The 27,701-nt window shown below is 34.3% G+C and overlaps 1 protein-coding gene across 11 annotated transcripts in view; it reads right to left on the reverse strand.

The window, feature by feature from the left end:
• LOC149807303 (receptor-type tyrosine-protein phosphatase delta-like) overlaps window positions 1-27,701 on the reverse strand; it is a 434,670-nt gene that overhangs the window by 150,356 nt on the left and 256,613 nt on the right. The gene's annotated exons all lie outside the window — the stretch shown is intronic.

A 27,701-nucleotide genomic window follows, 5' to 3' on the forward strand; every position in this document is an offset into this window, starting at 1 on the left:
CCTTGACTAAATTAGTTACCATTTATAAATAAAATATTATTATCATCATCATCATCATCATTATTAATATTATTACTGTTGTTGTTGTTGTCTCAAAAAAATTTAAAATTATGTGGAAAAAGTGTTCATGGATGTTGTAATTAAGGTGCATTGGTCTCTTTAATGAATTTCACATCACTATCATGGGAGAGAAAAATGTATCCTTATACAGCCAAATACTTTAGACCCCACCAAAAAAAAAACAGTAACATAACATCCATGTTAAAAGAATCCACTTGTTCATTTGTCATAAAGAAGGCTTGGGGATCAAGTGGATTTTTTTCTGAACAAGCAACACAAATTGCAGTCAGAAAACACTTTCATGTTTGGATTGGTGAGCACAGAGGCGTAGCTATGATATTTTGCGCCCGGGGACGAACTATAAAATTGGCGCCCCAGTCCCCTCCCCGTTTAATCACATTTTTGAATATTACCCTTGTTTACTTATTATAATGTAACATTGTAAGCCTCATTTTGGCGCCCCTGTACCTTGGCGCCCGGGGACATATGTACCCCCCTGCCCCCCCCAGCTATGCCTCTGGGTGAGCATTTAAAATTTTGGAGTTGGAAATGTACCAAATAAACTCACACTGTTATTACCAGATTAATTCAAATGTACTGTAATTATTCCATCTTTTTCAAGCTGTGTTTGGAATTTAACAGACTGTTGAAAATTATTACAAATTAAGAAAACACAGAGTCAGGATATTTAGATTAATAATGGTATATATGAAAAGCTTTGTTCCTCTAAAATACATAACCCTCCTCTGCTCACAAGAAATAACTTCTGCAAAATAAAATCATTCAGAATAGCAGCTTGGTCAGTTGGTATCTTTCAATTTTCTTTATTAAGGGTAGGTTAAATCTATAACCAAGCAACTATTATTAAGACTGAATGCCACTTTGTATATTACAGATCTGTACATGTGTGACCAAACTATAAAAAACAGTTTCACAAATACAATCAGCTCTGGGTAGGACTGAACAGTTTTGTCTGCAGCTGCAGATGATGTACCCTCACACCTTTAAAACTACCTGCTATCCAGATAAGTAAAAAGACTGGCACAATAAAAGCTGATTCCTCTATAATGTTGTCGTCCAGAGTCCCCACCTCCAACATTAATAAAACCAAGAATAATCATGATTTTCAACATGATAAAGAATATATATGGACCAAATTCAGAGATAATACAGATACAAAGCAGTGACAAATATGCCCTAGATGTACCTTAATGAGGAGAAAAGTGGAACACGAATGGACTTATTTCCAACAAAAGCACTATGAATATGTTGGTAAATGCATAAAAACAGCCAAGAGAAATTGGGCTACCACTGGCACACATTGCAAGTAAAAAATGGATCTCAAACCTTTTTAGCACAAATATTTCTGTATTAGAATCACCATACGCATCATGCATTCTTGACATCACAGTAAATTAGGAGGGAAGATAAAGTATGGCCTTTACTTCAATCAAAAATTTACCCATGGCCAATCAAATAAAACAAATTAGTGCTACCTTAACAAAGACTATGGAAAAGCATCCTCATGCAAATGTTAAGATTTCCAGTAACTATAGATTGAAAAACAAAACCCCCTCCCCTCCATGTAGTTGAGAACATCTTTTAAAATTTGCTTTAAGTAGCATATATCATAACCTGATGATCATTAAAAACGCTGTTAACATGAGTCTGGGCTTTAAATTTTGCCCTCAATCTATCATAAAGGACTCCACTTTTGGAACTTTTGTATGATTGTCCAAGAATATTTGTACCTAAACCTTCAGGGCATTATCTACATGCCCTACTTGCTCAAAATGTTTGAACTAGCAAAATTTAATTTAGTCTGTTCAGAGATGGGATTACAATATTTCAGGCCACAAGAATGCAGTAAAACGGTTGCATAAATAGATTGAAATGAACTTAGTACTGTCCCCTGCTGTAAGGTTGGTAGTAACCATGACAACACTGTTCTAGAGGCCTGCTGAAAATAATTCTATTCTTAAACAGACTGAGGAGACAGTGTAATTGTCAAGTACATTTTGCCATGGATATTACATTAATTCAATACTCCTTTATCCATTAAAATGGTGAAAGATTTGATAGCATTATTTGACTTTGTTGCCTTCTTATGTATCCAATGATGTTTGTTCTATCTAAACAGGTGAAGATGTCAACTACAGAAGAATAATAATCCTAAATTTTTTAACCAGAAATGACAAGCTTTTAGAAGATATGCGTGAATCAGGAAACAGTATTATGTAATTAATGCACTTCCTGGTAAATATAATACACAGAAGCCTTGTACTGTGGATAATTTCTAGTGGGTGATACATGCTTTATTCTAAAACCTAAAAGATGGAGGGAAAACTCTCACTCCAACCTCAATATGAAAAAAGGGTCAATATTTTTAAATATAAAAGCTGGTTCTAAAGCTATGACTTTAGTAGTTTTATGCAAAATACATTGCAAGTAATCAATAATAAATTTGTAAAGATGCTAACATGACCATGCAAAATTTGTTTTTGCAGTCGTTCCCAAAGCCTGGTTGCAAAATTATTACCAACTACTCTGGGAACCCTTACATCAAATTCAGCAGGTTCTTTGTTTTCTGATGATTCAACACTAACAACCCAGAACCTGATCCTTTCTTTCCAATGTTTTCATTAGAAGGGATTAGGAAACTTTATCTGTCTTGATGTTAACATTTCATGGTAAACTGCTGTGTGAATACTGGCTATTCCATATCCTGGTTTCTACATGCATACCATTCTCCAGATATATGGAGTATCTTGGCTTTCTATCACAAAAACTGACAAGTTCCAAATGCTGGCATGTCAATATTGCTATACAAAATAATAAAAGAGATCAGGAACATATGGACAAGGGGAACAATCTTTTACTCAAAAATTATTGGCATGTTTTAGACAAAGATGATAACAGTCACTTAACATGTAATTTTTACTTCATGACTGCATGACAAGGAGTTTTAAAAATATTTTTAATGGATAGCAGCTCATCTAATCTTTCTCTTTCCTGAAAAGCTATACTAAGAATAATGTACTGTATATGCTAGCTTATAAGTCAAGTCAAACTGCAAATGAACAAAGATCAAGCTCTGCTGTAGCATAATGAAAATGCAGACCAGGGTCTATATTGTTTGCCGTAATGATTACTCCTAACAAACTGCACAAAATGAGATATATTGGTGCATTATGCAATGTCAGATCTAGGTCTGTACAGTTTGCAGTTGGTCTCGTCTTATAATCAAGTATATTATGGTAGTTGATTTATAAATTAACCCAGAACCACACCTCCAGTCATCTTTGAGTGAAAAATCTGAAGTGAATCCAAGAAAACAGATAATTCAAAAACATCCAAAGCCCACTGTATCTATGTTATTAAGATAAGAGACAGTTGCCAATAGCAACTCAATTTCAGTCATAAGATAAACTTTAATCTTTGATGGGAGTATCTCAAGCAACTGGTTCAAAGCAGACTTTAAAAATTAAAGAGTTCATGTTTTTAATCAAGTGTTTAACTCAATGCAACTGGTTCAAAGCAGACTTTAAAAATTAAAGAGTTCATGTTTTTAATCAAGTGTTTAACTCAATGCAACTGGTTCAAAGCAGACTTATAAAATTAAAGAGTTCATGTTTTTAATCAAGTGTTTAACTCAATGCAACTGGTTCAAAGCAGACTTTAAAAATTAAAGAGTTCATGTTTTTAATCAAGTGTTTAACTCAATGCAACTGGTTCAAAGCAGACTTTAAAAATTAAAGAGTTCATGTTTTTAATCAAGTGTTTAACTCAATGCAACTGGTTCAAAGCAGACTTTAAAAATTAAAGAGTTCATGTTTTTAATCAAGTGTTCAACTCAATAACATAAAATAAAGATCAAGGGTGAGGACCTGCGCTTGTAAGATCTCATATTACCATCTTCCATTTTTATCAAATAAAAATATCGTAACAGAAATATCTTCAGTTATCATTAATCAATGGATACCATGGATGCTGAATTTCTACAGTGAAATAATTTGCATGCTGACAAATTGAGGTCAATATATATATATATACATATATGTATGTATGTCACTCAAACCATAACATCTGTTGGTACCTATGGACTGCCAACCACAGTCATCTGTCAACCATTTTACATGAAATTTTCAGCATGCACAAAAAAGTAAAAGGTAATGCACAGTGGGTAATTGTCATAATAAAATACTTAATTTTACATGATGTGCTGTGTTTATGAGGTGTGGTTATGTATACTCCAGCTGCACCACAATGGGCCAGTACACTTAAAAAAATAGCAATCTTCAATAATCTGAAATTAAACTTGACTATACTGGTTTAATAATGTCATATGTTGCCAATAAAACATGAGATCTACGACAGTATAACTGTTGTGATAAGATACATCAGTAAATCTGAACGTGTACTGTACATACTTACATAAAAGTCAAGTTCAACTGGAAATGAAATAAACCCTGATCTACCATTGCATGATATGCAAACAGATCAGGGTCGATTAGTCCTAACAAACCTGTACCTGAGCATTTATGGAAAATGGAGATCCCTATTCTCATATACATTGGAAAATTTTGCCAAACACCCCCACCCCACCCGCAAACGGAAAAGGCATCAGTTCAAGGCTTTGTGTTATAGTGAGTCATAATGGTATCCAAGTTTCTGACAATATACAGAGGAAACACACTAATCCAGACACCTGTCTATCTGGACATAGTTCAGTGAGAACAGAATTCCTAATCTTTTCCATTAATCCACATTCTGGATCTGGAATTGAAAATCGGCAACCAAAGTTTAAAATTACTAAAAAAAACCTTGCCTTGATAATCTGGAAATAATCTGTCCAAAAATAATACAATTCAAAGAATCATATACTAAAAATACAGTCAGTTGGATAACATAAATTCACCTATGCAGATTGGGAGGTGTATCAATTTATCAATGTCTTATTAGTCAAATTCTAGTGGCACATTAAAGTTGTAAATTGATCATATGACCATGTGTGTGGAAAAACTTCAAGCAGCATGACCATATTGTAACCAGCAATTGTACAAACAATGTCTGCTTTAATGCTACTCACCAAAGGTGGCATTAATAATTAAATATATTGGGATCTAATTGTCCATACTCTTGATGTAACAAATGGTTAACAAATTAAGTGTGTCATTAAGTTTGTTGTTCACTACTGGAATGTAAAACTCCGCAGTTTGTTGATGACTGTACAAATAAAGTTGATTTATTTAAGCTTGGGCTGTGTATGGCTTCATTTCAGAATAAAAAGCAATGCCAATTATCGACTCCTTAGCAGTAACAATAGCTGTAAAATACAACTTATAAAAATGATTGCATTTTATTAATTTACCTTTATGCATTTCACTTTTGACATTCTTATTGCGACACCATCAATTAAGCATAGACGAGTAAAGATACTAATCAGCATAAAAAAGATTTGCTAACACAATGAAAATCTATCAACACTATCAAGAATCATTGCAAATCAATCTGCCCAAGATTCCAGACAAAGATCACATATTTCTTCAGGAAACTGACATGTGTACAGTGAATACATGTAGATAGTGTCATGTGTTCGATGTGTTAATTTTTTAAACTTCTGTTTACATGTATGTACAAGAACATGTTATAAATGAATAAAATAAACAAAAGTCAATAGATGTACATGTATTCATCAATTTATTTCAACCATTATTGAATGTACAGTACATGTACAGCTAGGAAATAATTGTACATGTACAGTACATGTATATGGTCTGATGACATTCCAAATAAATTATGCACGATTCGATTCAATTATCTGGAAAACTCATTAATCTAGACCTATTCACTGGGAACAAATCTGTTCAGATTAACAAGGTTCCACTGTACTGCAGACCGGACGTTCACAAATGTTTAACCTCCTCAATTTAGAAACTTTTTTTAGTGCCATTGTAAGAATACACATTTTATTCTAGTACAGTACAACCACCTGTCATGGACATCTCTCAAGGAAATACCATCCACATATAGCCTGCCATTTGATTTTCCCTTCTTGTTTGATATTCTTCTGCCTTTTTTTAGCAGCATGCCCTTTACACTGGCCATTATTTTATCCCTTGGTTGTACAAGATATATGAATTTTGCAATGCTCTCAGTTGAATAACGTTTCATTTTACATATTGTTTCTGAAGAGATGTGAACCTTTGTCTTATTTTCTTACATGTAGCAATCAACTGGTCATTACCAGGGCACTCTCTTTTGGCTTGGACAGAGTTCCCTATAGTAACCTAATGCCTTTTCCACTCAGTAACCCAAATTTGGCTGGGCATTTTTCTACTGATGGATGTACACTCCATGTCAATAAAATGGACAGGGATGCAAGGAAAGCATCTGCAGATTATTTTGCCATTGCTGCTATGCTAGAGAGTAAACATATGGCAAAACAAACTGGACTTGGAAGAATGTTAATTTAAGTCTAATATGTGTCTGGCCTAAGGTCAATGTCATCAGACTATAGCTGAACCTGAACTACTTAGTAGAACAATACATTATACAATGGAAAATGGTGTACCCTACAATGCTATATTTTCATGTATTGAGGAAGATTCATCATTGCAAGCATGGGCAAACACACTGAAGGCTCATTTTCATCTATGGCTACCTGCAACAAGATTTCTTTGTTTTTCTTGAATACGCATAAACAACTTGTCATAAACAAGAGCACATCATAAACAAGATGTCCTAAACAAGAACATGTCAGGAGAAAAAAAAATTAACCAAGCTACTATGCATCAATAAAAGTGCCATTTTTATTGATTGAAAAAAGCAACTGTGTTCAGAATAGAAACTCTGATCTACTCATTCAAACAGCAAGAAAGCTCAAGTTGGGTCAACTTTCTGAAAAATTTTACTCAGGTTTGCAATGATTGGCTGAGCAGGTTTTCTGCATATTCATTAAAATTCTGTGTCTTGGGACAAGAAATTCTCTGATAAAGTCCAATAGCTGAAAGCAATTTCAAAGAATATTTATAATTTTGTTGTGCAAGTCATTTTGGGCAGTTTGCTCAACCCCCCTCCCTTCACAATGGCACTTGTCCTACCTTCTCTCCCCTTAAATATGTTTGGATCATCAGCACACAACGAATGTGATAGGAAGAAGAAACAATTGCACAGTTGGACAAGAAGCAAAACACAAATACTGTCCTGGCAATCTGCCCCATGAATGATCCCAGCTGACACCTCTGACTCTTGTGAACCATTTCTCTTTGATTTTCAGACATGCATTAATCCTTAAATCTCCCTCATCACCAACTACTGCAAGACATATCCACCCCACTTGCAGGTCCTGCCCAATGCCACCTGGGTTTATTACAAATGAAATTAAGAGTACTGGATAGCAGATGCAGGGCTGACATTGTCCAAACCTAACAATTCAACAGAAGTCATGATTCCTTGTCCTCAGTATTTCCAACCCTGCTAGCCTGTCCTATTTTTGTCTCCTAATGTAAAAATTAATGTCAGCTGTAATCAATAATGGAAAAATTGTCCAAACATCTTAAAAGACCTTGTTCAATTCATGATACATCTGAGAAAATTCAACACTTATTGGCCGATTTTGAAGACCTTAAAATAACAGGACGTAAGTCTTGGATTTAACCCATGATGGAAAGTAAGTTCTGAACACCAAAATATATATGCTAACATACTTACAATGTACACAATTTATTGTTAAACAGAGTTTGTTCTACTTCCTTTTCCTGTACATAACACCAGTCAAGTATTGTATCACTGGTTCCATCGGATCTTATCTGACAACATTAACTGATTCTTTCGATATGTACACATTCTTCTTTTGAGACCTAGACTGGCTGTCGGTAAATGCTCTTAGACTGGGATCTGCAAAACTTTTATGACCAGACTGTTTTCCTCCCCTCTTTTACATTATATTAATTTTCAACATAAGCACAAAATTAAAAGTGATGAACCAATGCTTGATTTGAAAGGGTTTTTTTTTTGTCTCGGCAACAAAGTTGTTTACTCACTGCCACGGCAAAATAGAATAAAGGACTTTACCCAAGGACACATCAAGGTGGATGACCCAGGCACATACAGAGGTAGGATTCAAACCAGAACCCTTTTGATTATGAATCTTTCATGCTAAACAATGATCCACTACAATTCTTGTCCCCATCAGATGTCTTTTACAACATGCATATGAGCACATCTAACCTATTCTGCAATCCTAAGGTGGCAAGAGATAGTTTTGTAAATTGGCCACTGTCAAATTTCTTATGGCTAAGGTATGACTTTTTCATCTATTATTGTTTACTAATTAGAGACATAGATATATTTGTGAACAAGGTGTTTTGGGCTTATGTTGTTCTTGAAATTAACGTGAGGCACGTACACCTCCCATAGTTATTCTACAGTAAGTAAATAGTGAAATACCAATAGTCAGCTTGGAAGAAGAGTTAGCCCTCCATAGCAGTAAACATGTCAGTTCAGGGCAAGTAGAATGTCTCAAAAACCACTTGGATGACTAAGCCCACAAAAGTATGAAGAGAAGGAAAAACAGATCAGGGCAATAGTATATGCCCCCCTCCACATCCAAGGCAGAATGAACTACACATTTCAAAGAGAAAAACTATTGATGAGTAATTCATCTGAGCCTGGAGAGCTGGAAATTACAGGTAAATAATTAATGACAGCAACCATGCACAGTCATGCCATGATGCAGTAGCCTAAGAGTTGCAAAAACATTCTGGGAAACAAAACAATTTAACTGATAACCGATGTATACTGCATGGCCACTGGAGTTATGTAATCAATCAAGTCTATAAAGTGGATTTTGGCATCATGTTATATTCAAAAGAGTGTCATTATTAATTTTTTACAAAAGAGGGTTTAGAATGATCCAATGGTGGGAATCGATCCTACACCTTTCTAGTCATAAGTCAATCAATTTAACCCCTAAGCTAGTGGCTTCAGATTTTGGACAGATAAATGTCATTTTTTATTAATGTAGAGCAAACCTGAATGTAACTTAATGTGGAGAAAACAATGCATTCAACCTTTTGCTTTTTGAATAAAGGTGACAGTGAATTTCATAGGACACCAGAAAAATGCTTTTTTTCCCAGCCAACCAAAGCTATTAAAAATGTAAATTTAACATAATTTTTGCAATTTCAAGTCTAGTTGCGCATAGCTAATCACAAAGACTGTAATCTGTTGATCACAGAATTGCAGACTCATCTGGATGCTGCCCTTGCTCATACGTAATACAAATATGACATTGATAAACACTTGGGCACAGGAAACATGAGGAATGTGGGCTTATCATATAGAACCCAAAATTACAGTTTTAGCTCATATGACATTCATCTTTGACTTCTGGGCTTAAGAATCAATAGGTTGATGCATTGTGGATTATTCATGAAGTCGGATGACAACTTGATCCTGTGAATATGATTGGCTGAGATGGAGCCCAACAAAACTTTCAAGTTGGCTGTCATGGCCTCCAGTTTATATTTCAGAATAGCATATTTTTTTTTAGGACCAATTTGAAATCATAAAAAGTCTTTTGATGAAAACCCCATGTTGATAAGTCCATCCATCCTGGAAGAATAGCAATAAGATGGCTGCCACATTGGTTGTATAAGAGGTCAGATTAGCATCATTTTCATTTAGGACCAACTAGAAACCATGAGAAAATATTTCTGGGAACTTTCCATTCAGGAGGAGAGATAACAAGAATTTAAGATGGCTGATATGGTGGCCATACTGGAAGTTAACTCTGCATCATTTCATTTAGGAGTAACTAGACATCACAAGATGTCTTGAAGCAAAACAAACCATGCTGATATGACCATTCATTCAGGAGTAGTAGTGATAAAAAATGATTCTCAAGATTTACTCTGTGGTGGCACACTGGATGTCCGAGAGGCACAATTTTCATTCTGGTCCAACATATACTGAGATGTGTGCTTGTGTGTGTGTGTGTGTGTGTGTGCATGTGCATGCATGTGTGTGTGTGTGTGTGTGTAGTTTCATTGCAATCCTCTTAGTAGTTTAGAAGCAGAAGTGATAATAAACATGTGCTGACAGACAAATGAAAGAACAGGCCATACCAAAAGACCAGTATAGACAACACTTATAGTGTCATCCTACTTACCAAGCTTGCTGAAAATTAGGCCAAAGAAACTTGATTTATCAAGCAGAATGGAAGATTACATGTTCAGGTCCACTGACTCTGACCTTGGACCTAGCAGTGCTTCTACTAATGGGAATGGCACATATGATGTTTGACAAAAAAATTACCACACCAAGTTGCATTTCAGGGACCACATTGTCTATGGACAGAAAGATTGTTTTCTTAGTCAGTACTTTTTTAAACAAACTTCATATAAAGTTGAAGACTTGAATTAAATGGCTGAAGAACGGTGAGGAGACCTCCACAAGATCAATTTTTTTAGTACAAGCTTAGGTCAGTCAGGTTTTTCCTTAAAAATACTGTGAGCCTTTATCAAATTTATCAATGACAACTACACCAACAAGTACAGATTTATTTATGCCATCTCAAGAAACTGTTGTTACACTTTTAAAAAGAAATTAAGGAAAACAAAATACAAAATGAGCTGGGTCCTGTTAAATGAATTTATTACACAGGAGGAAATACTTGGTTCTATTTGTAACAGCACTTATCTAATGTAAATGTGCTAAGGCCTGTTTTTCCTTTCAGCATTTGATATAACCCTAATAACTCCAGTTCTTCATGCTGACTCCCTATGCACTATGGTTGACCCCACAATTATAAACAATCTTAGTGGACTTCAGAGACAGCATCCCCCCCCCCCTTTTTCTTGAGCTAAACTTATGGTCTGATTGTGTTAGTTGCACACATATTATCTAACTCTAGTTTACATACCAACATGCACAAAATCTAATTTATATAATCCAGATTATAGGCATATATCCACCCTCCCACACACTCACTTTTGCAACTGATATTGTACATGAGATTTTCCAAAAATATCATATTAAATAGGAAATTACTTGTAAACTTTATTCCTAATAAGCTAATTAATACCAAATTAAGCTCATTATACTGACTAAATGAGATTCAACTTTCCCAACAACTGGTCACTAATTTTAATGTTCGAGTATCAAGGCAAACTTGCTATCATTGAATTTTATACAGATAAATAGTTTCAAAGTGTGCATGCATACAATGTAGAGTTATGCAAGAGTTGCTGTTCTTGAATTGCAAGTAAAAAATGGCATTAACATGTGCTGTGAAGCTTTAACTGTAGGAAGTCAAGTAATATTTGATTAGGCAAATAAATATAATAAAAATAAATGTGTTTCCAGTTGGTGGAATGTTCCTCTTTCTTACTGCCAACCCTAAACTTTTCCCACAATGGTATAAAATTTGTTTTTTTAAAAATCACATTGCCGAAATTGATTTGTGTATCAATAGTCTGACTTCACATCCCTGTGTGTTTGTACACCCCCATCCGATTTCAATAACGAAAATGTTAAATGTGATAAAAAGTGCACAGAACTAAGTCAACTGAATCATTGATTTATAATTTCTAACTGGACTGTGACCAAAATGGCACTAATACACGCATCCCCAGCACCTTTCATGCTTAATGGACTTTCCAAACAAACGGGTTGGTCTAGTTAGACTATAATTGAGCCGGTTTTGCCCATTACTTTGAAGTGCTGGAAATATTATTTGATTTATAGATAATGTTTATTGAAAAATGAAGAAGTAAAAAATGCCCAACCTAATTTTAAAATCAGTGAAATATGAAACACACATCACAGCCTTCTTCAGCCAAAAACAATTTTTTATTTCAGAAGCATATTTTAATACTAATTTGTGTCTATATATCTTTTCTTACTAGTATTTAAAACAGAATTAAAAAATACTTTCATACATCATGAAGTTGTTTGTTTTCATTTAGAACTAACTACAAGATCACAAGTTAACTTCTTGTTGACTGGTATTTTATACAGAGCCTGGAAAGGTTACTTGTACATAATGGCTCTTCTAAACAAATAGCCCACCTGATGAAACTTTTTGTGGGTGTATTAGCTTTACAAACCCATAATCCAACTGCTATAGGCCTTTGTTTGAATTTCTCAGCCTGGACTGAAACATAATACCATTGCCCCTGACTGCTGCTCAGATAATACCATATTTACCCAGAATCTCAACCCTTATATTTAACAGTAAATAAAGATGTACTTCACTTTCATTTACATACTGTACCAGTATTAAATTAATGGAGAGGATTTAGAAAATTTATATACAAATGTATTTTCTCTTTGAAAACTTATATAAATACCATACCAATTGAAATAAATATATTTAGCCCTATAACATGTCCCTCCCACATAGCTAAATGAATTTATAACACCGGATGATATACTCAGTTCTATTTCAAAGAGATGTTTTCTTTCCTGTCCTATTTAGCAATCTACTGAAACAACTCAAATCATTTTGGGGGAAAACTGACATAAACCACTTACAGTTTTATGGTCTTAAATATTCAGAGAACAGATTTTATTTTCAGGAGAAGAAAAAAAAAAAAACACTTTTTAACAAGTTCCAGATATGAAAGGAAAAGTCTTGTTAGGGACTGGTCTAGATTAGACTTCTATTGATTATCTGTTTTGACAAGAAGTGTTTCTTTGGAGTACGTCTGCTATCATCATTAATTGAAGTAGAATTTGCTCCAAAATGTACATGTCTATTACAGGTATCTTTATCACGGTGTTTCTCTCATGAGATGCCTATAGGACAACAATGTCAACTTAAATCTGATCATCCGAGAATACCTTTTAAAACAAAAGTTTGAGAAAACTTTGTTAAACAAGGGAACTGGCTTATCCTCAAATATGGGATTACCAAGGTAACATGCATGTCACAGTCCAACCAGCACTAACACTAACCTCTTAATGCTATAAGTCTTTGGTATGACTCAGCTGGGGTTCGAACCATTACCTCCTGCATCTGAGGCGGATGCTCTAACCACTAGACCAGACCACCAGATTGGTCCTGTGTTGATCAGCCCAGTCCAATAGCTTGATGATGACTATCAATACAGTGTCATGAAGACTCAACAGTCATTATGGAATTTGCTTCATGTAAATTTTGCGCAACTCTTATGCTGATGTCAAAGTAAACACTTTGTACTTAAAACATTGTCAATATTATTCCAATTTTTCATCACATGCCTATCAAGTACAAGTGTAGTTTGGAACTAACTGTATTGTCAGATTCCTCCCTGGTGATAAGGTAAACAACACTGCACAATGCATCTTGGTGCACTATTCTGGTCATCTGTGCAACTGTTCAAAGTGAACATTTAGCTTATCACCTGAAAATCAACTTAAATTGTATGTGTTGTCAGATCAATGTCCAAATTAAAACAATGTAATTAAAGTCAAGCATTTATCCAAAGACTAAGGACAAAAACTAAACCTGGAGCAGGTAATCAAAACTGTGTGGACTTCTCTGACTTGGAATCATATTCAGAAATTGTAAAGTGAATCCCATGACATGACATACAAAATCATGGCAAGAGCCTTCAATTATTGTACTAAACAAGAATTTCAGATGTGTTCCTATCATCACTGACTATAAGAAAACATAGTGAGGAGCTTTCCTATACTGCACTAAGCTGTATTTATGTTTTATGATAATGATATCTACCTGCAAATACCTTTTCTCTTGAATTAATAAGTCACATTAAAAGCATGATCCATTAGTAGAGATTACACTATCAATTATTATAGACATCTGACTTCATGTTTATTATCATCTTGATCTGTTGTTTGTATAAACTGATATAAACAAATTAGTATGGTCTTGTTTCTTTGGAAGTATCCTTACATGTTATTTGCCCATTAGTAACTAAGAAAATATGTGCCACTTCCTGTTTGTGCACAAAATATATAACATGTCTAAATACATAAGAGATCTTGATCTAAATTTTTTTAAAAATTATTTTAAAAAATCCAAACAGCAAAAGAGATGCCAGCTGATTATGTACTGACCAATCAGTCACTGCAGCTACATGTGAAACAGCAAAAATCTTGACCTTCAGCATATGACAGCAATTCTGAAGCACTACTTAAAATTAATGAATATATAATCAGAGCAAACAGTGATAGATGCATTAGGGAGAACCTTGCTTTATAGCAATTATTTGTACTGTTGAGTCTTAAACAAATGAACATGCAGGGAAACAAATGAGAGAGGGCATTCAGACTCCATCACTTTTCCAAATGCGATGTGAAATGTAGGAAATCAAACTCATCCAAGGCATCATTAATATAAAACTGAGCGCCAAATCTATCTGAAATCCAACATTCCTTTGTATGGTAATGCAATGGGAATGAATGAAAGTCAGAAGGACAAAAAATGAAGGAGCCATATATGTGTTGAATGATCAAAATATCTTATGGAATTATAAAAAATCAAAACTACCTCAAGGTCTTTTCAATATAAAGCTGCAAGCTAATTTTTTGTTGAAATCCCAAATTTCTTAGAAAAGTTATGCTGCAGAAACCTAACAGAGTATGTACTATAAATTGTAGAAAGCCAGAAATGAAACTCTTAAAAGATCTCATTATCATAACACTACATGAAACATCTGATTGATATCAACAATCTTCAGTAAAGTAATGCTTCATAAACATAAAACAAGAGAGAACTTGCAATCAGGAGGCATAACTCTTTGTAAATGACGTCATGGAATGCCACAAATTAAATTTGTTAAAGGTGTGATAAACATAAAGCCATGTACCAAATAGGCTTACAGCCAAAAGTTCTTGGTCAAGTTGTGGAGCAAAAACAAAACCAATTTAATGGGAATGGGCATTCTGGGGACTAACTCCTGCTAAGGTCATCAAGGAGTGCTGGAAATAAAATCATTACCGTATCAATCAAAATATGCATTCCATATCTGGTTAAAATCCAACATTCCATCATACAATTAAGCTGCAGAAATGAAAGTCAGAAAGTCAGGCAATCATGGGTCAAAACTTATTTAAATAATGAATAAAAGGCAAAGTCTTTCCCAGGTATCATAAAAAAGCTGCATACCAAATTTGGTTAAAGTCCATAAAATAAAGTTATCCTGCTAAAACCAAATTGCTGATGGACAGACAAATGGAAAGCTGGAGTGATGGGTGGATGAAAGTGATTCCTACTGAGCTCTGTCTTCTTCGGGGGGGGGGGGGGGGGGGGGGTGTGAGTAAAAAGAAAGCACATATAACATGATGAACTCCAAGTCATTATTCCCCAATGTCTTTGTCAGAAAGTAATTAAGTTCTGGCCCAAGCATGGAAGTCAGAATAAACTGTGTTCTGGAAAAGCCTTCATTGATTTTTAGACTTACCACCTAGTGAGGATTAAAAAAAGAACCCATTCAGAACATGAATAACTGGCAGTTAAGTTACACTCATGACTGAATCATTGACCACACAGAGCAAGGGTATTATTTATAACAAGTTCAGAAAGATATACCTGAAAAGACAACAAAAAGAAACAGAATGTCTAAGGTCTTTCATGATCTTTGATTAAATCTAGTGTTGTAAATATCAGTGTTAATATGACTGTTTCCTCAAAGAAAAGTGGGACAGGGAAAATACTGGCTGAATGTCCAATATAATTTTGTATGAAAGTCCATAATAATTTTGCATGTGAGTCCACAATAATTTTGTACACAAGTCCACAATAATTATGTATGAAAATCCATAATAATTTTTTTGTATATAAAAAAGAAATCCAAACAAAAGTTCATGTGCCATTTGGCAGAAATGCTAAATCTTTTTTTCATGCTTCTGAATACCACTTTCACTGTCAAATTTTCACATTTAAAACAATCAAGCCAGAGGGTTAAATTGTTTCATATTTTCTAAGACAAAAAAGCAATAAAATTTTTTGCAACAAAAGGAAACATTACTATTTATGAAACTGTTAGAGTGCTAGATACTTAATAACATACATGAGTGTATTTTTGAAAAATCATCAGGTATGAAAACCAAGCTTACCACTGTTTATTTGGTTTCCTTGGATATAAGCAGCTCAGAGCAATGTTACATTGAAGCTGATATAGTCTACTGCAACAAGGTGAAAATGCTGGGGTAACTGAACAATACTAGAAGGTGAAACAGTATCAATGTTAAAATGCTGGGGAAACTTAATAATACAATAGTGATACAGTCTACTGCATCAATGTGAGAATGCTGGGATAAATGAACAAGACTAGTAATGGTGGGTAGCCACTGAAGTCAGTATGGATAGTGCCAAAAAAACAATATTTTAAAAAAAGTCAGATCAATAAGAATCTGGAAATCTGATAAATATTTTCAGAACTGGTAATCAATCACACAGCTAGATTTAATTGTAGAAAGTTTTACCACAAGAACTGTATTCAAACTGTTTCCAATCCAACCATAACAAAGTCTTGCTATTTTACTCAACTTTGAAAGGGATAATCATGTCTTAGGAATTTTGTTTGAAATTTTTTAATATCAATATCAAGGAATACTATACAAATAATTGTTTCAGAACATTTTACCTGATAATAGACAATTTGAATTCTTTATTTCTCCTTTTCATCTGCTAAAAAATGAATGTTATTCGGATGGTATTTCTGTCAGTGTAAAGAGTAGCAACTCCCCTTAAGTTCCAGCACAATACCCCTCCCCACATTGATAAGTATCATTCATGTTCATTGTACATGTTTTTCACAACAATTAAGCTATTATGAAAGGCTTCTTATCAGACAGACCCTATTTACAATTAAAGTAACTAATTACCCATGCCTTTTTAAAATAATAAAGCAAATAATTCCAGGTGTAATGTTCTTAAATGTAAGTATTTATCATCTATGAAAAAATTAACATTGTTTAGAGTAATAGCTCTCTCTTTCTCTTCTTTTATTTTTGAAAACCTAGGAATGTTCTCATCCACTGTACTGGAAACCATGTCAAATGATGGATAAATGGTACATTCTGAAGTTCAATGCAATTGCTGGAAGGAAGGCAACAAAGCCATCAACATTGCTTACTGAAGGCACCTTGTTAACACTTAAGTTTTTCTTTATATGGTTTATCGACAGACTTCTGTGGACAACTGGTTAATTCAGATATGATCAAAATGAATGCATCAATCAAATTATACCCAGTTGTGTTTTTTATACCTTCTTTACAAAAGATTGAACAAAACTAAGGCTTAATAACATATGGGACAGTTTGATCAAAGAAACCCAGTGGGAGATGGCAGGAAAGGTAATCCTGTGTGACTTTCAAAAGGCAATAAAAGCTTGCCATTGATTTCCATCAGGAGGAAGCTCAGTGCATGTTGTCAATTAAAAGTTGCAACCTATCTCATCCTTATCCCACTTGGTCACCTACCACTTCCCCACAAATGGTTCTAGATCAACAATTATTGATTGAATCTTCTGCTGTTGGCATAAGAGAATCAGTCAAATTATCAGCACTTCCTGTACAGCTTGCAAAACTGGTTTTGAACTATCTCCATCTGATACTGTATACCAGAATGGTTATGCATTTAGCAAAAGAATGTTTAGGCAAGAAGTCAAAAGTGTCAGCTAGAGTAGCCGGGATATAGCTTAACCTGAAGTGATTGTTTACACTAGTTTATCACCCCCATGGTTTGTGTAATGAACAGCTGCATTGGCAGCATCAGCTACATGTTCTTGGTTCTTTTCTCATCATGGTCAATGCTTTTGCAATCACTTAATGCAGATACTTTAAATGAAGTCAGCATTTTTTCCTTACTATAGCTATTTTATTATGACTCTTATTTAGCAAAGAATGATGTACTGAATGTATCCCTGACCCCATGGCAGTATTCACTGTTTATCAATTTCCAAACAGCTATGCCACTAAAAAGGCACATCAATATTTAAGTTGACTTCTGGCATTTGAGATCAATCCACCAACTAATCAGCATAGCTACCTAATTAAAAAAAAAACCATAATAATTATTGAGAGAATATATTTAGCAGGAAAAACTGCACGAATAATGAACAAATAAAACTCAGACTTATTACTTGTAAAGACTGAAACTGTACATGTCATTTATTAAGAAAAGTCCAGGTGATCCATGGATTCATGAAACTACAAGAATTACTAATTATGTATCCACAATGATTTCATACCAATTAATGACAAATTAAATTGTTAAGAAAAAGGGGTCTGAGAGCCTTTAATAATTATAATAATCTTACTGTTAACCAAACTTTGATTGTTTAGCAAAATATAGCTTTAAATGATAAGTACGGGACTATCAACCAGTTAATTATGAATTTACAGATATCTGTTGTATGGAGCTGATATGGAGTTTCCTAATCTTTTGATAGATGGAATGACAGGCATGATCTCACAATATATTAGAGGCAACCCATTCTACTATTCCCAATAAATTAATAACAATTTGTTAAAGAGATTCTCCCTTGATGCACAATATTAGAAAAATTAATTCAGTGACTTAAAAGAATCCACTGCTTGGCTAAAAGAATGTTGTTGTGTTTAATGCCATTTTTCACTTCATGAGAGGCTATACATGACGGCCAGAATAACTGGTGGAGGAAGAACCTGTGAAAACCACCGAGCAACAGTAAGCTACTGGCAAACTGGCTCACATACAATGACTAAATTACTCATAAGGACTTTCATTCTTCTGTTTGTTTCTTTCTAAATAGGGAACCCAGGTAGCCAAGTGGTGCTTGCCTTTACATATCACTGACATCTCACCTGGGTCTGCGTGGGTTCAAGTCCCAGGCTCAGCTACTGTGGGAATGTCAGAAAACCTTGCCATTAATTTTCCATTGAGTAAGTGGTTGTTCCTGTTGGTTTTTTTCTGAGTTCTTCCTCCAGCACTTATACCAGCTGCCATGTATAGCCTTTCAAAAATGTGAGAGAGAGAGAAGAAGCAAAATGAATAGTGTGAGAGAAAAAAGGAGCAGAAGAAGAAGAAATATGAAATAGGCCTTGATATGGAACTATAGGTCTGAACAACATACGCAAGGACAAATATTTTTCCTAAATCGGTAAAGAGTAGTTCCAAATGAGATATTGCCACTGTTGCAATATAATTTGTCTCCCACTGATATATTTCAATATTTCACTATAAAATATAAAATAAATAATATTTTCATTTTGTCTTGATAAAGCAAATTTGTTTGATATATATCTTTGGCAACAACCCTTAGTATATGATACTACTACTACCCTGAATTCGTTATGTGTTGCTGATATTAGCCTTAATAACATTCACGTAAGCATGAATGACATAGACAATGTTCCTTCAACATCAGAAAGGCAATGAGTTCTGACAAAATCAACCTAAGGTTATTTAAAGACACTCGCATATTATTGTGATATTTAGCAGAAATCTTCATAAATTTTCTACAATCTTCACATTTTCCATATTGTGTAAAGTGGCTAATATTACTCCTATTCAAAAAAAAAATAAAAAAATTTGTTTCAAATCACAAACCAATTTCACAACTAAGCTTCTTATGCAAAACTTTTGAATAATGTGTCTTCAGTTATCTTCAATTTGGGTTTACTACAAAAGAATTATCTCCCTTCAAAACGCTGTGATATTTGTAAAAAAAATTTGCAAGGTGACTGATGAAGGCAAAGAAATTAGAGTAGTATTCTGTGGTATTAGTAAGTACTTCAAACTGAATCCTCTCTGTGGAAATTCTAAACTACCCTTCACTGTAATCTTTAGATCAAACGTACCGACTGCACTAACTTATAAGTTGAGTCCTACTGCAAATGAAAAGATGCAGATCTGCTGTTGGATAATGAGCTGGCAAATCTGGGTCTTACAGTTTGACAGGGATTATCAGTAGAATAAGCAACAAAGATCTGCTGTTGCATAATGAAGTGGCAAATCTGGGTCTTACAGTTTGACAGGGATTATCAGTAGAACAAGCAACAAAGATCTGCTGTTGCATAATGAAGTGGCAAATCTGGGTCTTACAGTTTGACAGGGGTTATCAGTAGAACAAGCAACAAAGATCTGGATCTGCAGACACATATTGCTATGATATATCAAAGATCTTGGTTGTTTGCAGTTTGACTTGGCCTATAAGCAAGTATATATGCCAAATACAAATCTAGAAGAAAGCCCCCATCTATTACTATCTGGGAGGAAGAAATGCACAGGTTATGAACTGAACAATAAATCTTTTTAAAAACCATTTCTCTTCTAGTAACAGAAGTTCATGCAGTGAACCAGAAACCACAAAGGATTATCACTTAGACTGTACAGAATATGTTACTGTCAGAAACTGAACAATAGGAATATGCTTCATATCATAAATATAACTTAATTATTAATGAGTAACCTCTTGCAGTTGGTTGAAGTCAACATGGAGATCTTCAAGGTGGTCCATAATTACATAATTATAACTAAGAGATCTGCTTGATCGCTATTTATATCTCTACTTTAAGCAATTATATCTCCAGTACATATATTGTCATTATAAATATGTACCACCTAAGCTGTAGATAAAAACCTTACTCCCCCATCCTCTCAATGCCAACTTCTTCATATTTTTTCATTTGTTGATTTGCAAGTATACAGTAACGTTTCTGCTGTAAATGCTTATATGTTACTGTCTGACATTATTACAATATTGTATGTACAGTTTTCTTTTAATACCTTGTCAGCATGTTTCAATGTTTGCAATATTATGCTTCATTAATCACATCAGCCACATAATAAAAGTAAATATTATAGAAATTAGAATTGTTAATGAGGAGAAAGCCTGAAATCTCTATTTCTTTTTTGATTTTTTGTACTTTCAACCACAATTTCTGTAAATGAAAATTAGTTTCAAAAATATCTTGGGCAGCAATGGTTACCTATATGGCATTCCCTACAAGTTCCTAGTGCCCTTTGATTTTCTTTTTATACGTTTTAACAGATTGTTTCCTATATTTGAATAGGCATACCAATGCCAAGGATGTGGAAGCTAGGTGTCTTTCCCAATGATACAATGAGGTAGCTGACCCAGGCACAGAACAGTTAGATTACAAGTCAGACAATCCACATGACATTTGGATTACAAGTCAGACACTCCACAAGAAATCTGGATTACAAGTCAGACAATCCATAAGACATCTGGAATACAAGTCAAACAATCCACATGACATCTGGATTAAAAGTCAGACAATCCACATGACATCTGGATTACAAGTCAGATAATCCACAAGACATTTGGATTACAAGTCTGACAATCCACAAGACATCTGGATTACAAGTCAGAGAATGCACAATACATTTGGATTACAAGTCCGACAATCCACAAGACATCTGGATTACAAATCAGACAATCTATTTGACATGTGGATTATGAGTCAGACAATCCACAAGACAGTTGGATTACAAATCAGACAATCCACAAACTGAGCTATCCTGATTCCCTCTAGTTTCCTTTCAATTAATAAATGCTATGATTGAAAAAAAGATCTTGTAGCAACACTGGCTGTTCAGGAAAAACTTACAAAAGTAGTATAAACAATAAAATATACATGTAATGGTAAATATCATGCATCATGCTTTCCTTTGATCATGTTTTCTTTTTTTTAAGCTATTGTTTTTCGTGCATGAAAGATCTTAAGAATAACCTTCAACATGCTTGCAGCAGGCAACAATTAGAAACTGAAAGAGCCTACCATGTCACCATGTGACATAATAATGTCTTTTTTCCTTAATTAAAGGAAACAAAGTCATGACAAATGGTCATAGCAAGTCAGGGTCTGCAGTACAAAATTGTTTTGACAACCCATTTTCACTGATGAATGACCTTCATCTTTCTGTGGTAAACATGCTGACACATGTATAAAATCTACTTTACCACACAGAACAAAAGAATTCCTTGGAGCTTTTGAAATCAAATACATTCACATCATCAGATATGTTTTTGAAGGGAGTGGAGTAAGCATCAATTTGCTGATGAAATGCAAACATCCTTGGTGGTTCAATTTGTCTATAAATAGATGAAAATAACACAAGAATATCAAGGACAGGATCCATTAGCAATCGGTGCATCATAAAGGTTCCCACTCTCTTACATTTCCTCTGTAAAGCCCTAAAGAAAAGAACTGTTTCAGGAAACCAACTACAGGATAAGATGGGCATTCAAATGGCCATGATTTGTATAACTGCATACTTGACAAAAAATAACTACAATGTATTAATAAGGTTGACCGTATAATTCTTCCAAAGAAAGGTCAAACTGCACGGATAATTCAGTTAACATTACAATGTTTTCTTGTCATTATACAAACTGAAGTGGGTATCTGAATTCACTAAATTTATTTATGATTCAGGTGTCTATTTTGGCCACTACTGATAGGTGGGGTACCAAGAGTACATTATTATAAAGTTCTACATGAGCAAATACATGGCTCTTGTGTCAAGCAAAAGCATTGTGTGACCTTTGTGGAAAAGAAAAGGCTAGCTGAAGAGGTCTTTCCTTGTATCCACATTTAATTAAACCCATAAAACACTCAAGAATCAATATGTTTTCTCTTTTTTTTATCTGAATTGTGTGCAAAAGTTCCCACATCATGTCACTAATTAGTGCCCACTGTGTACAGGAAGGAATTAATTCTGTTTTATCCTTTAATGACTTCTGTATCATTCATCCATTGATATGGCTACCCTAAACAGAGCCCATACTTTTACTAAGAACATAATTTACTGTTGTTTTTTTATAGGGTTACTATGGATACTATAAATCATACATTTAAAAGACCCTGGGACTTGTAATCCTGTCAAGGAAACTATAGGACTATTTCCAAAATCCACAAATTAAAGTGACAACAAAACTCATTTTTCATAAAACTATAAAAATTGATACCCACCAAAAGACAGTTTAATGCAGTAGATAATTATATATTCATGTTGTTCTAGTGAAGACCACAAACAAAAAAACTGAACACAGTGACTCCATATTCAGCCCTTCAGGGTCACAAATATTTTAGCTTATTAACTCATTCGGCCCCAGAGGTTTTTGTCATTTTTGTCTGAAATGTGCGTAGGAACGAGATTTGGGGTGCTATTTCTGAACACATCGTAATACAGCGGTTTTCAACAGATTATCCATGAGAATAATGCCTAGTTGTATTAGAAACATCAATTTCCATTGGTGATTTTGCTTGCACATGAGCAGAAGGGTAAAAGTTGAAGTTCTTTTTTTCTTTTTTTCTTTTTTTTTTTTTTGCTTAATAGACCCATCATTTTTGTATGGAGACCGCAATTTATTCCAAATGCCCACCATATCCTAGTTTTTGCAAAGGTTCACCTGTCTGTGTTCAGTTAAGACCGGTATGCCTTAGATCTGAGGCCAAAAGGTCTAAAATCCGGACACAAAATCGCATTCCGATCTCGAGCGAATTTTGGGTGAAAAAAAACCGGGTCCAAAAAATGAGCTTTTTCTCTCTGTATTTTGTAGTGCAACTAGAACTTCCAGATTATTTGACACCATTTTAGAGCTATATCTGTCTGCTTTTTTTTAATACCACCCACGTTGGTCTATCTTAAATGGCCTCGATGCTGCAGGGCTTTGAAGTAGGGTACAGCCTCATCACGCCTACAGACGGGATCGGGGCTGAATCGGTTAAACAAGTGCATAACAGTGCAGTAATGGTATTAAAAACCATACAAGTTTTAACACTCCAAAGATGTCAAATTAACACAAACCCTAGAAAAACACAATAATAATAATAATAATAATAATAATAATAATAATAATAATAATGACCTTATTTAAAGAGGGTAACACAATTAGCTAAGACCTAATCTACCTTGAGGCCCTCATACAAAGGAATTTATTTATTTTAGCTGCACCTCTGAATAGTATAAACTGTAATTAATTCTAACTGATAGGCGGGGTACCAAGAGTACATTATTATAACTAAAAGAAGGTAAAATATTGAATCAACTTGCCACCAGAACAAGCAATTTCACATGTTCAGTTCTCTAAAATCATTCTAACAGTGATCAAGAATTATTTACATGCAGTGAAATTAGGCAACTTCATTTAATTAGAAAAACATGAGATAATCTTCTAACTCTGTTATCTCATGGTAATCTCTACAAAATACTTCTCACAAATACAATGCCTTGCAAACTACCTCATGTCAAACAAAGCCTTGCAAACTACCTCTCATGCCTGTAGAGTGTATACAGTGCCTTGCAAACTACCTCATGTCTGTACAGTATATACAATGTCTTGCAAACTATTTCTCATGTCTGTAGAGTGTATACAGTGCCTTGCAAATGGTCTCTCATGTTTGTACATTATATACAGTGCCTTGCAAACTATCTCTCATCTCTGTACAGTATATACAGTGCCTTGCAAACTACCTCTCTTATTTGTACAGTAAATACAGTGCCTTGCAAACTACCTCTCATGTATGTACAGTACGTATATACACTACCTTGAAAACTACTCTCATGTCTCTACCGTATGTACAATGCCTTGCAAACTACTCTCATGTCTGTACAGTATATACAGTGCCTTGCAAATGGCCTCTCATAGTTTGTACAGTATATAGTGTCTTGCAAGCTATCATCTCTATACAGTAAATACAGTGCCTTGCAAACTACCTCTCCTATCTGTACAGTAAATACAGTGCCTTGCAAACTACCTCTCATGTCTGTATAGTAGGTATATACAGTGCCTTGCAAACTACCATATATAAGTCGAGTCAAAATGCACACAGCAAAGATCCTAATCTGACATAGCATAATGCTGTTGAAGACTAAGTCTGTTGTTTGTTCTACTGATTACTCCTGATAAACTGCACAGACCCAGATCTGACATTGCATTATGGAATGGCAGATCTGGGTCTGTGTAGTTTTCAGTTGGACTCGACTTATAAGCAACTAAATATGGTACTTCCAAATAGCTGAAATGTATAAAACTATCCAAATTCTAATTCTTATTCTCTTTAATCATCTTGTCCAAAACCATATCAAATCAAGCTTTCAAAATATGCCATATATACTTGCATATAACCCTGGTCCAACTGCAAAGAACAAAGGGCAGAATCTGGTTGCAGAATGTGCCAACAGATCAGAGTGTATATTTTGTTCTACTGACTACTCCTCTCCTTCCCCAAAAAACAAAAACAAACAAGCATAGAGTGGAATCTGCCATCATGTTATTTGACAGTAAATCTAGATACGACTTGCATGCAAGTATATATGGTGTTTAAGATTTTCCAAGCAGAAATGCAGAAAAACACAGCATTATCTGCAATTTAGGAAAGTACACAGCCTGTAGTATTAAACTGAAAGATATAGTATATTGTGCTGTTAACCCAATCACATCATCTGCATAAAACTGGTTTGAGGGTAATGGTATTCCTCCATATTCCAGAATGGGATAGAAAAACAATCCATCATTCACAAAAACACCCGAACATCTGCAATTTCAACTCTTTCAAAATTCTTCCATGCAAATGAGTGCCAAGGGGCAAATAAATGGTAGCAAATTGTAATTAACAACAGATGCAACCTAAATTACTGTGCTAGTAATCATTGAGTTCTATTTTTTATGTTCTGTATGCAAGACTTCTTATAGTTTCTGCATAATATGGGAAAGTTGCAACATGAGCAGCTGATCAAAAGAGTCAGGTAGTAATCTGTCATGGGAAGATGCAGATCATTGGAATGTCAAGTCTATCATAGGAAGATGAAGATCGTTGTCATGTCAAGTCTATCATAGGAAGATGAAGATCATTGGCATGTCAAGTCTATCATAGGTAATAGCAGATCATTGGCATGTCAAGTCTATCATAGAAAGATGAAGATAATTGGCATGTCAAGTCTATCATAGGAAGATGAAAATCATTGGCATGTCAAGTCTATCATAGGAAGATGAAGATAATTGGCATGTCAAGTCTATCATAGGAAGATGATCATTGGCATGTCAAGTCTATCTATAGCAGCTAGATACACTGTATTAGTAAAGTGGTTATGCAAGAGAAATAAAATTAGCTGAATTTAGTAGAATAACTCATGCAAATGAATATTCACCAAAAATATACAGTTCTCCCATATTACAACTTTGCATCATTCACATTTTTTAAAATAAATTTAATCTTGCATTAAACTTTTAGATTTTAATATAAATACACATGGAACATATAAAAAAAACTTCAGTCAATGTTATGTGGCATTAATTAACTTGAACTATTTTGTTTCTTTTGACAGTGTGAATATGTTTTTCTTTTTGTTGCTTTTGCATTAACATAAATCATGTGTGTGTGTAATCTGTTTAAAACATTCACCACCCCTCCTTTGGTACTTAAGGTTATGTTATGCAATACTCACCCAGTTACCCCCCTCTGAATGGCCCACCAAGAATACTGTATTTGGAAACCACTAGGGACTATTTTCTTTGGGGGCAGGTATTATGTAGTGATTCATGCAAGTAATATCAGTAATTAGAACTTCAGGAGCCTAAGAAGAATTTTAGAAATTTTTTAATATCCTTTATATAAGGGTAAATAATCAAAATAAGCCTAACAATACCAAATTTTACCAGTGAAGCGAAATTTTTCAATCACTGCCTGCTTAGGTTAGTGCCGTTTCATGGTTGACCAGTGTTATCAAAGGCTCTTCTACTGAGAAATATTGTTAACTTTGTTTATCAAAAGTCCATACTATTTTACAAGAAGTTTGTTTTGTCTTTTCAATCTCATGTTTCAGGTTCACCCTCACTCTTCAATACTAATAAACCCTTACCAGAGGATGATAAGACTGGTTTCAATTTGTAATTCCTTCCATCTGGTGTTAAAAGGGTCAAAGAATAAGTTCCAGAAAATAACAATTCACATGATCAAATCTGAGCTGGTAAAATCATCAACTTTAATATTTCTGTAACAGCTGTGGAGTAGGAGGTTATTCTCCAACTGGACAAGTGTAATTTTAGGATTTTTCAACCTCTACATAATAACAAAACAATGAATATAAATAAATTTACAGTGGGATTAAAAATACAGGCATGTGTATGTAAAGGTAAATATTACATGAAGTTAGTAATCTACCAAAACAACTTATATAAGCAACAATTATGACATAAATTCAACTATGTATTCCAGACTACAGTAATACAGTAAAGGAAATTCAAACTGCTGAATTGTTTACATTATCTTCGCATTTTAAATTATATTTTTGCAGGGTGCATGAATTCAATAGGTAAAGACATAAATACCAACCATTCTTGGGTGATTCCCAAAAACAAATACTGACATATTTGTAATAAGAAGAAAGCACAAATCCTATAGACAAAAAAGATAAATATAAGTAAATGATGATTTATGGATTTTTGTTGTACCAAAAATTACAGACCATAGGATATATTGTATATACTCATATACATATAAGTCAAGTTCAACTTCAAACAAGAAATACCCAGATATGCTATCACACAATGCACTGACAGATCAGAGTCTATATTGTTTCTTAAACTGATTAGTCCTAATGAATTGCATAGACCCAGCTCTGCTAGTGTATTGTGCAATGGAACATCTATGTCTGAGCACCCTGCAGTTGG

The sequence above is a fragment of the Sinohyriopsis cumingii genome, chromosome 1, assembly GCF_028554795.1.
Source record: "Sinohyriopsis cumingii isolate HCF-2022 chromosome 1, ASM2855479v2, whole genome shotgun sequence".
Taxonomy (NCBI): domain Eukaryota; kingdom Metazoa; phylum Mollusca; class Bivalvia; order Unionida; family Unionidae; genus Sinohyriopsis; species Sinohyriopsis cumingii.